At 37.6% G+C, this 7,816-nt stretch overlaps 1 pseudogene; it reads left to right on the forward strand.

Annotated features, from left to right (window-relative positions):
* The first annotated feature begins 458 nt into the window (after window positions 1–458).
* On the forward strand, window positions 459–1,156 carry LOC127047308 (eukaryotic peptide chain release factor subunit 1-like; annotated as a pseudogene).
* Window positions 1,157–7,816: the final 6,660 nt, after the last annotated feature.

A 7,816-nucleotide genomic window follows, 5' to 3' on the forward strand; every position in this document is an offset into this window, starting at 1 on the left:
GAATGTAGAGATGAAAAGTCTGACAGTGGCCAGAATCAATGTTACCAATATGATATTTTTCATTGTTCCCAAAGTCCAGATTACATGAATGGCAAAACCTTATCTGAGGTATCTGATGCCTTATCAAGTGAGACATATATCAGAACTGAGAGCCATTGCTGTACACACATACAAAGTCTCAGAGCTCAAATATGTCCTTAGTTACCCAAACAGTATTAAAGAGCACCCCCAAATGATCTGATTATTTGTGAAAATATGGAAATAAATAGTCAACACAGCATCCAGGAATCCAGAGACTCTTATCTGGTACTTTTGGTCAAAAACAGGAGGTTTTGTTCTGTTCTAGATGTACCTTTTGGCACTCTTCAGATGAGATCTCTTTCATAAATTCACTACCTATCCCACAAAAGAAGCATCTGAGAAGAAGCCAGTGCCCTCTGCTTTTTGTTCATTCAGGAATGGGAAAACAGTGCAACCACAGAAAGAAGACAATTGAAGTAGATGTACGGATGTCTGTTTCTGGTAATGAGGTGAAACTGGCTGATGTAGTCTTTAGGTGGACTAGCTGAATTCAAAACTGAAGTAAGTCAGTCTGACATATATGGTCTGTGATTGCAAGCCAAAGTGCTGAAAATTAGTTGACATTTTATAAGGTAGAGAAAACTGGATTCAATCAAGCCACTGGGTTGTCCATTGAGGCCCTCTTCATCATGAAATTCATTCAAGAGAAGTAAGTAATTGGACCACATTTTGATAAGGTCAGTTAGGACACTGTTGGAAAATTTCACTTTTTTTGGAGATGAAGAGGATCCGAAAGATTTGGAAAGTGAAGTTGCAGAGAGATTCTGGAACTTTGGAAATCTGGTTTTAAAAGGAGAAATGTTCTTAATAGCTGAGGTCTTAGAGAGGAGAATTTTCCTTTTTTTTTTTTAAAAAAAACAACCACTTTTTTAAAGGATAAATCCCACTGCACAGTCATACTTGTCAGGAACACAAACTGGTGGAAAACATCTCCCTTCTGGAATTCCATGCTGACAAATACAATAAATTTGGAGTATCAGTGGAAATTGTTACAAACAAGTTAAAGTAAAGAGTAGAATTTGTGAAAGGATTTCATGCAGGGAGAGGGAGGGGGAGTCATTTAGTAATATGGTGATATCAAATGGATTTCCAGGCAACAGAATACTAAGAATGTGATAAAAAGGTTTTTTATTTTTTTGTGGAGGGAGGAGGTATTAGTTTTATAAGTGTAAAACTTTTTAAATTCTCCACTTGGATTTGTCAGACTATTAGTCCAGCTAAGGCTCCAGTCCCGCAGACACACATGGGTTGAGTTCAATGTACAATCCCTCCTACGTGAACAGTTAAGTGTGTGTGTGTTCCTAAGATCAGGACTTAATTTCATATTGCCATTTTGGACTGACCACTAATGTGTATCTGATAAGTCCCTGCGTAATACAGTTTGGTGCCTTGTTTCTACAGAAACCTAAAACAAATTAGGCTTTTGTTATCACCAATATATTTACTTTGTGGGATGGACTGTATTTGGGTATAAGCTGGCATAGCTCCATTAGCCTCAATGGAGCTACTTCAGTTTACACTAGCTGAAAATCTGTCCCTAAGTATTTAAATTTCAAGCTTAATGTAGCTTTATTTTCCTGTTTAATAATATTTCCCCCTACCTTTCCCCTTCATTTTTCTTAGGAAAACAAATAAAAAGAAACCTAGAGAAATTCAAAATAAAAGACTAGAACTAGAACTAGTGCAACATGCAAATTGGGAAATGAAGAACTCAAAAGTCAAGACATTCCAAACATTCTACCAAAGCATGGAGTTGGGCCCATTGCCCATGTGTTTGTATAATTTTCTATTTCTGTCTTCCACGTTAAACGTTACTGTATTTCAGCTGATGTAACTGAATCTACACTAGAGCTGGCCAGAAATAATGAAAACATTTGAAAAAAAGTCTATTAGAAATATTGAGACAATTTTTTTATGATTTCTCCATGGGGAAATCATGAGCTAATTTGAAGCATTTAAAAAAAATCAAATAAATTGAAATGAGACATCATGTTTCATTTCAACTTGATATATTGACTGAATGCTGGGTCTTTTTTATTAAAAAAAAAAGACCAAATGAAATATTTGTCAATATGAAACAAAAATTTTCATATTGAAATGTCCCACAGGAAAACATTTTTGTTTGTTGGAATTCATGTTTTTCCTATGAAAAATTCTGTTTCAAAGAAATTATATTGTTTGGCAGGGAAAAGGGATAAAAAATTGCCTGTTTTTAATTTTATATAACGTGGTTTAATCTTTTCCCCTTGTTCCCACTTTCACTCCTTGTCTTTTTCCAGAGCTGAAGAAATGAGTTAAATCTACATCTACAACCTTAGTATTCTTACCATGTCCCTGTTAGAGTAGCAACCTCTCTCACTGCTTCCCTGTCCCAATCCTTACCCACAAACAATAGAATGAAATGTATTTTGGTTCTCAAAACACCCCCATCAGCCATAGCTTTCTATCCAGTGGAAGATTACTAGTGCTGCTGAGCTGAACAGCAGAGGGCCCTATACCATAGTGCTTTTCCCATCAGGAAACCTCGTGACAGTTCTCTACTTCCTAGTGGCCTGGGTACCAATCACAGCCCAGATCTCTGTTACCTAGGTGATACAGAGTACTTGGATTTGAGAGAGAGAGACTTTTGTTACAAGTCACAATTAATTAAAATAGAACTATTCTGGTTCTGAATATTTCAAATGCTGTGCATTGTGCTTGGCTAACAGAACAGACAGCAGTTACAAAGAGCTCATTGGGGTGTTAAGAGAAATTGTTATAAGGCTGCTCCATGGATTCATGGTGGCTTTAGTTTCATAAATCCACTAATGTAAAGTTTTACATTCATAATAGGTGTACACTTCAACAGATGACAATCTCCATTGGGCATTCAATTACTGGAATTACTTTCTCTAGCATAGGCTCATTCATTTGCAAATGCAGAAGAAATCAAAACAACTTTGGTTCTTATTTTCAACACTCGGCAATGAATATAGAAAATGATCTGTACCTAGAAAGTGAATACTTTAAGCATTAACCACTTTTAAGTACTTCTGAGGTATTTTGGACTGAGATCAGAAATAGTGCCAATGTTTCTTGTCCTAATTTGGAGGACATTTTTGACAAGTGTGATACTATCTGACCATGGGGGACATCAATCTTAGTAACAATGATGTTTCCAGAACAAAATAAAGTTAGGAAAGCGGTTCACTCTGTAGTCTAACAACAAGAATCTAAACAAAATTTAAAAAAATACTCGACACCATTTACTTGGGAGTTATACAATTCACAGTCAATGAGCAAGTAATAACATCCAGGTATTAAATGCAGGGGTGCTGCTGGAATACTCTGTAAGTAATTCAGGTTTGTGGCATAATGGACTGATACGTGAAGGAGCTGAGTTCTTCAGCTGTGAAGGCTAACAGCATATGAAACTTCCTATCATATAAACAGAGCTACACTCAAGGGTCCAATTCAGTGCACTGTATTGTAAAGTAGTTTGGCATATTAAATAAACAGTTTATAAACATCATCTAGTATTGACAGATCTCAATATAAAATGCATACATATAAATCATAATAAACAATATATAATAATTATTAGTAGAAAGAAGGATGGTCTTGTGGTCAAGACACTAGTCTAGAATTTAAGAGATTTGGGACTACTGACCTTAAAGGGAGATTGTGGAGATTGGGACTATATATTCATAAACACCAGATGCATATATATTTACATTTATATGTGGGCATATAAATAGATAATGATTATGGAAATACCTGTAGCAAGTCCATGGTTAAGACCGTGTTGAGAGTTATCCTTGATGTACCATGTATTTTACATATTAATTATTGAATGTAGTCTCTAATTTTGATGAAATAACTTTTTGAAGGACAATTAAATTTGCTGGGTTTATTTTAAAATAAAGTCTTCACTAATCATTTTAAAATGTTCCTTTTTAGAAATGTTGTTTTCTTCACATTTCTTTGGGTTTCTCTAAGCCACTGAAGTACTCAAAAAGCTCCAAATATCACACATGTGCACTCACACACATGCTGATAATATCTTGAGCATAGGTCACTTTTGTTTTGTTTTTTTAAAAAAAACAACATGAACCTATGAAAAGTTATTCCCACCATTATAACATAACTCAGTTAAGCCAAGTTGCATCAAATGGTCAATATGCTTCTCAGACTATCAGCTGCTTTTGCTTCCTGATTCTACTAACTTGCCCCTTTGCTTATCAGCTTTGCTGAGTTACGAAACTTTGGGAGACCAGGAGACATGTTGAGCAGGAGAAGTTGTGAGAGGTGGTTTCTGAGGGAAGAAACCATAGGGCCTTGTCTTGATGGGCTAAAGCCTCTGTGTGTGTGTGTGTGTGTGTGTGTGTGTTTTAAGTGTGCTAGCTTAACACAATTGACAAGCCCCATCAAAACTCAGGCTAATGGGTTTGAAGTCATATTAACAGGCTATAGTTTAGCTTAGGCTCCACCTGATGGTAGTCAGCATCTTGACAGGGCTTTTCAATTGTTTTAAGTTAAGATGATTTAAAAATGCAATCCTTTTTGTCCACTAACACAGGACATAGGTTGTGGAGATGAAGAATATATGATAGGTTGGTTGGGGATGGTGGCTTGACAGGTTGAATGGAGCTGGAGAAAGAGGGTCAAGTATGACTCAGGTATGGCAGCAGAGTCTCAGGAATAAAAACGGAGGACAGGCTGCTTCCACACTCTTTGAAATTTGACATGTTCAAAGTTATCTCCTTCAGCCATTTTTTTGAATTATTTGCCAGGAATAGAAGGTTAATTCAGGTGTGCTTGTTTGTTTGTTTGTTTTTCAATTTCCCATAGCTCAAAAATGGCTGAATGTAGTTTAAACTTTAACACCTAGGTTCAGACCAAACATGGAGGGCGTCAGCCAAAAAGGAGAATGTTGGTGGTAGTTATGAATGAAGGGAGGTGAGGGGTGTCCTTAAATAGCCAGTGCCTCTCCAGTGCAGGACCTTTTTATTTTATTTTATTTTATTAAATCCTGCTCCCATCCGGCCCTGCTATACCCACTCACATCCTCTTCTGCACCATTTCTTTCATTTTTATTCTGCTCCCACCTACAAAAACCTTAGATCCGACCAATCCCACAAGAAAGACAGAGTCCCATATGCTACTAAAAAAAAAGCTGATTATATAGAAAAGGAATGCAGATACAATTTTTACCACTAAAAGAATGCTGGTAAATAAAATCTTCCTTAAACTATGTTAAAAATACTTTAACTCCTGTTATAATAGGCACTAAATCTCTTTCTATCCCTCACTTGAATTTAAGTATTAAAACATTTTATTTAAAAACAAAAACTTGTTTACATTGCTGGAATTCTATTTATGACAAATTGATGAGTGATTTAGTGTTTTCCTGGAAATGACCACTGTCTTTATGGTATATGTTTTTGCCCACCCAATCTCACTTGCTACAAAGTACATTTTACCCACTCACGCTATTATGGTAGTGACTCCTGCAGGACCCCTGGGATTCCAGTCCTGCTGCAGGGCTGTGTCTCAGTGGTGTTCACTGCTACAAATATAGTGGGAGTTGGGAGCACATAAGCTCATAGAAGTGTCCCCCTTGGGTTTACAGTTAGTGACTGGCAGATGTGTAGGTCGGTAACAACACAGTTTATTCTTTTGGCCTGGTCTGTGACCAGGTCTGTATTACACTATAGTTAGGACTCCTTTAAAAATGTGTTGCTGTGGCATTTTGTCAGACACTGACTGACACTTCAACTAGGCAAAGGGGCTCTAGGGTGACCAGACAGCAAATGTGAAAAATCGAGATGGGGTGGGGGCTAATAAGAGCCTATATGAGAAAAAGATCCAAAAATTGAGACTGTCCCTATTAAATCAGGACATCTGGTCACCCTAAGGGGCTCCCATTTTAATTTATTTCCACAGGACACTGATAACCAGGTAGATTGACCCATAACATCTGGCTTTCAATTTAAGCCTTTTGTTTAGAAGAAAATAGCCACTAATTAAAAGTGGAATGTGACAACAGACCTCCTTCACATACTGTATGTTCTCCTTCAGAGCCTTTATCTGTCTCTTTTTACTCTCTGTCCTGGCTAACCGGAGCCCACTCTTGGTAAGAGTCTTACAAGGGAACAACAGCAACAGGATCTGTGAATAGGAAGATAGGACTCTGCAGCTTTCTTGGTTAGCCAAAGCAGCAGCAGGCCTAGTAAGTTACTGGCAGTAATTTTATGTAAAACCTTTCCTTAGCGATTCTGGCAGCAGATTCTTTCCTTTCACGGTTCGGCAGTTCCTAGCTGATGGACCATTTCCTTGTGAGTAGGTTGTCTCTACTCAGAGTCTAACTTTCCATGTGTGGGCGGTAGCCCCATTCATTGACCTGCTCCCTGCTTCTTCCATTTGACTAATTCTAAGCAGTGAAATCTTGCGGGTTTCACTAGTTGGTAGTTGCCATCATAATCATTATCAACATTTAATTGAGCTTGTTAGACCTTGAAAAGATCTTGAGTCCTAGATCAAAAAGAAATGAAAGGAAGAGTAGGGAATTTCCCACTGTTTTAAAAAAAAATCTTTGTTGCTTCACAAACTGGTGTTATGCATGAGGAAAACACTTATTTGTTGTTTTCACATGGGTGGTGTATGGCAGACAACCCGCCTGCCAAATTTATGAATGGCCGCAAGATTATGTGGTTAAACTTTCTGCCTAAGCAGCCATAAGGTCTCTCTCCAGAGATCCCAAAAGGGAAATTCTGTAGACGTCCAGGGCTGAGGAAACTAATTATGGTTCTCTAGCAAGGCCTTGAGCAATTTTAAACCTCTTAGGAGACCACCAAAAGCCTTGTTAAGCATTCCGTGCTCCCTTGGTGTCTGCAGCATTCAGGCTATACCTCTGGAGTGGTAACTATCAGTGATGATCACGGGAGTCCTCTTGACATGCTCATGCTGGGTTAGGCTCTTTAATGATTGACTGATAAACTTAGGTCTAACCACCAGTTAAACAGGAAGTATATCCTGGTACTACAGAAAAGGTCAAGTCCTATCTCTAGGATACATGGTTCAGCTGGACTGATTCCAGAACCACAAACAGATCTGTTACTCTGCCTAACTGGTTGAAACAATGCTCTGACCTAAAACATTGAGTTAAAATTCTTAGATCAATGTATGAGTTATTGATAGGAGTCATGCAGCTTTCTTAGATGCATCATCAAATATATGGCTTTGGGTGGAGATGTAAAACAGAGAACCACCTACTGTCAATCACAGAAAGGAGAATTCATTTCCTTTGTGTCATTTAAATGAGTTTTCCCAGCTTGGCTTATTTCCATCTAAATCATCCTACTGGAATTCAGGAAACAATTTCAGTGACTGTTTTCCACTGAAGAAGCCATGAAATGTTTTTATTTAATACGTTCCATATAATACATTCATCACTTCCCTCCATTTTTACTAGTGAGTAGCAATAGCTTCTATAAACATTAACATGCACATAATATTTGGCAAATATTCTCTCTCTCTCTTTTTTTTTTAATAATATGGTTTAAAACTTGTAGAATGATAAGCATTCCTCCCACCACTGTGTGCAGTGAACGCACTCTGAATACATTCAGCATCATGTCAGTAACTGATTTAAGGAATGATAATTCCAACTCTGTGGGTTAGCACACAGAGGGCAGAGCCATGGCTCTGCCTAATCCTCACCACCATTACAGCCAGTTTAACTCAGTGTGGGAGG

Source organism: Gopherus flavomarginatus, chromosome 3 (genome assembly GCF_025201925.1).
Source record: "Gopherus flavomarginatus isolate rGopFla2 chromosome 3, rGopFla2.mat.asm, whole genome shotgun sequence".
NCBI classification, from domain to species: domain Eukaryota; kingdom Metazoa; phylum Chordata; order Testudines; family Testudinidae; genus Gopherus; species Gopherus flavomarginatus.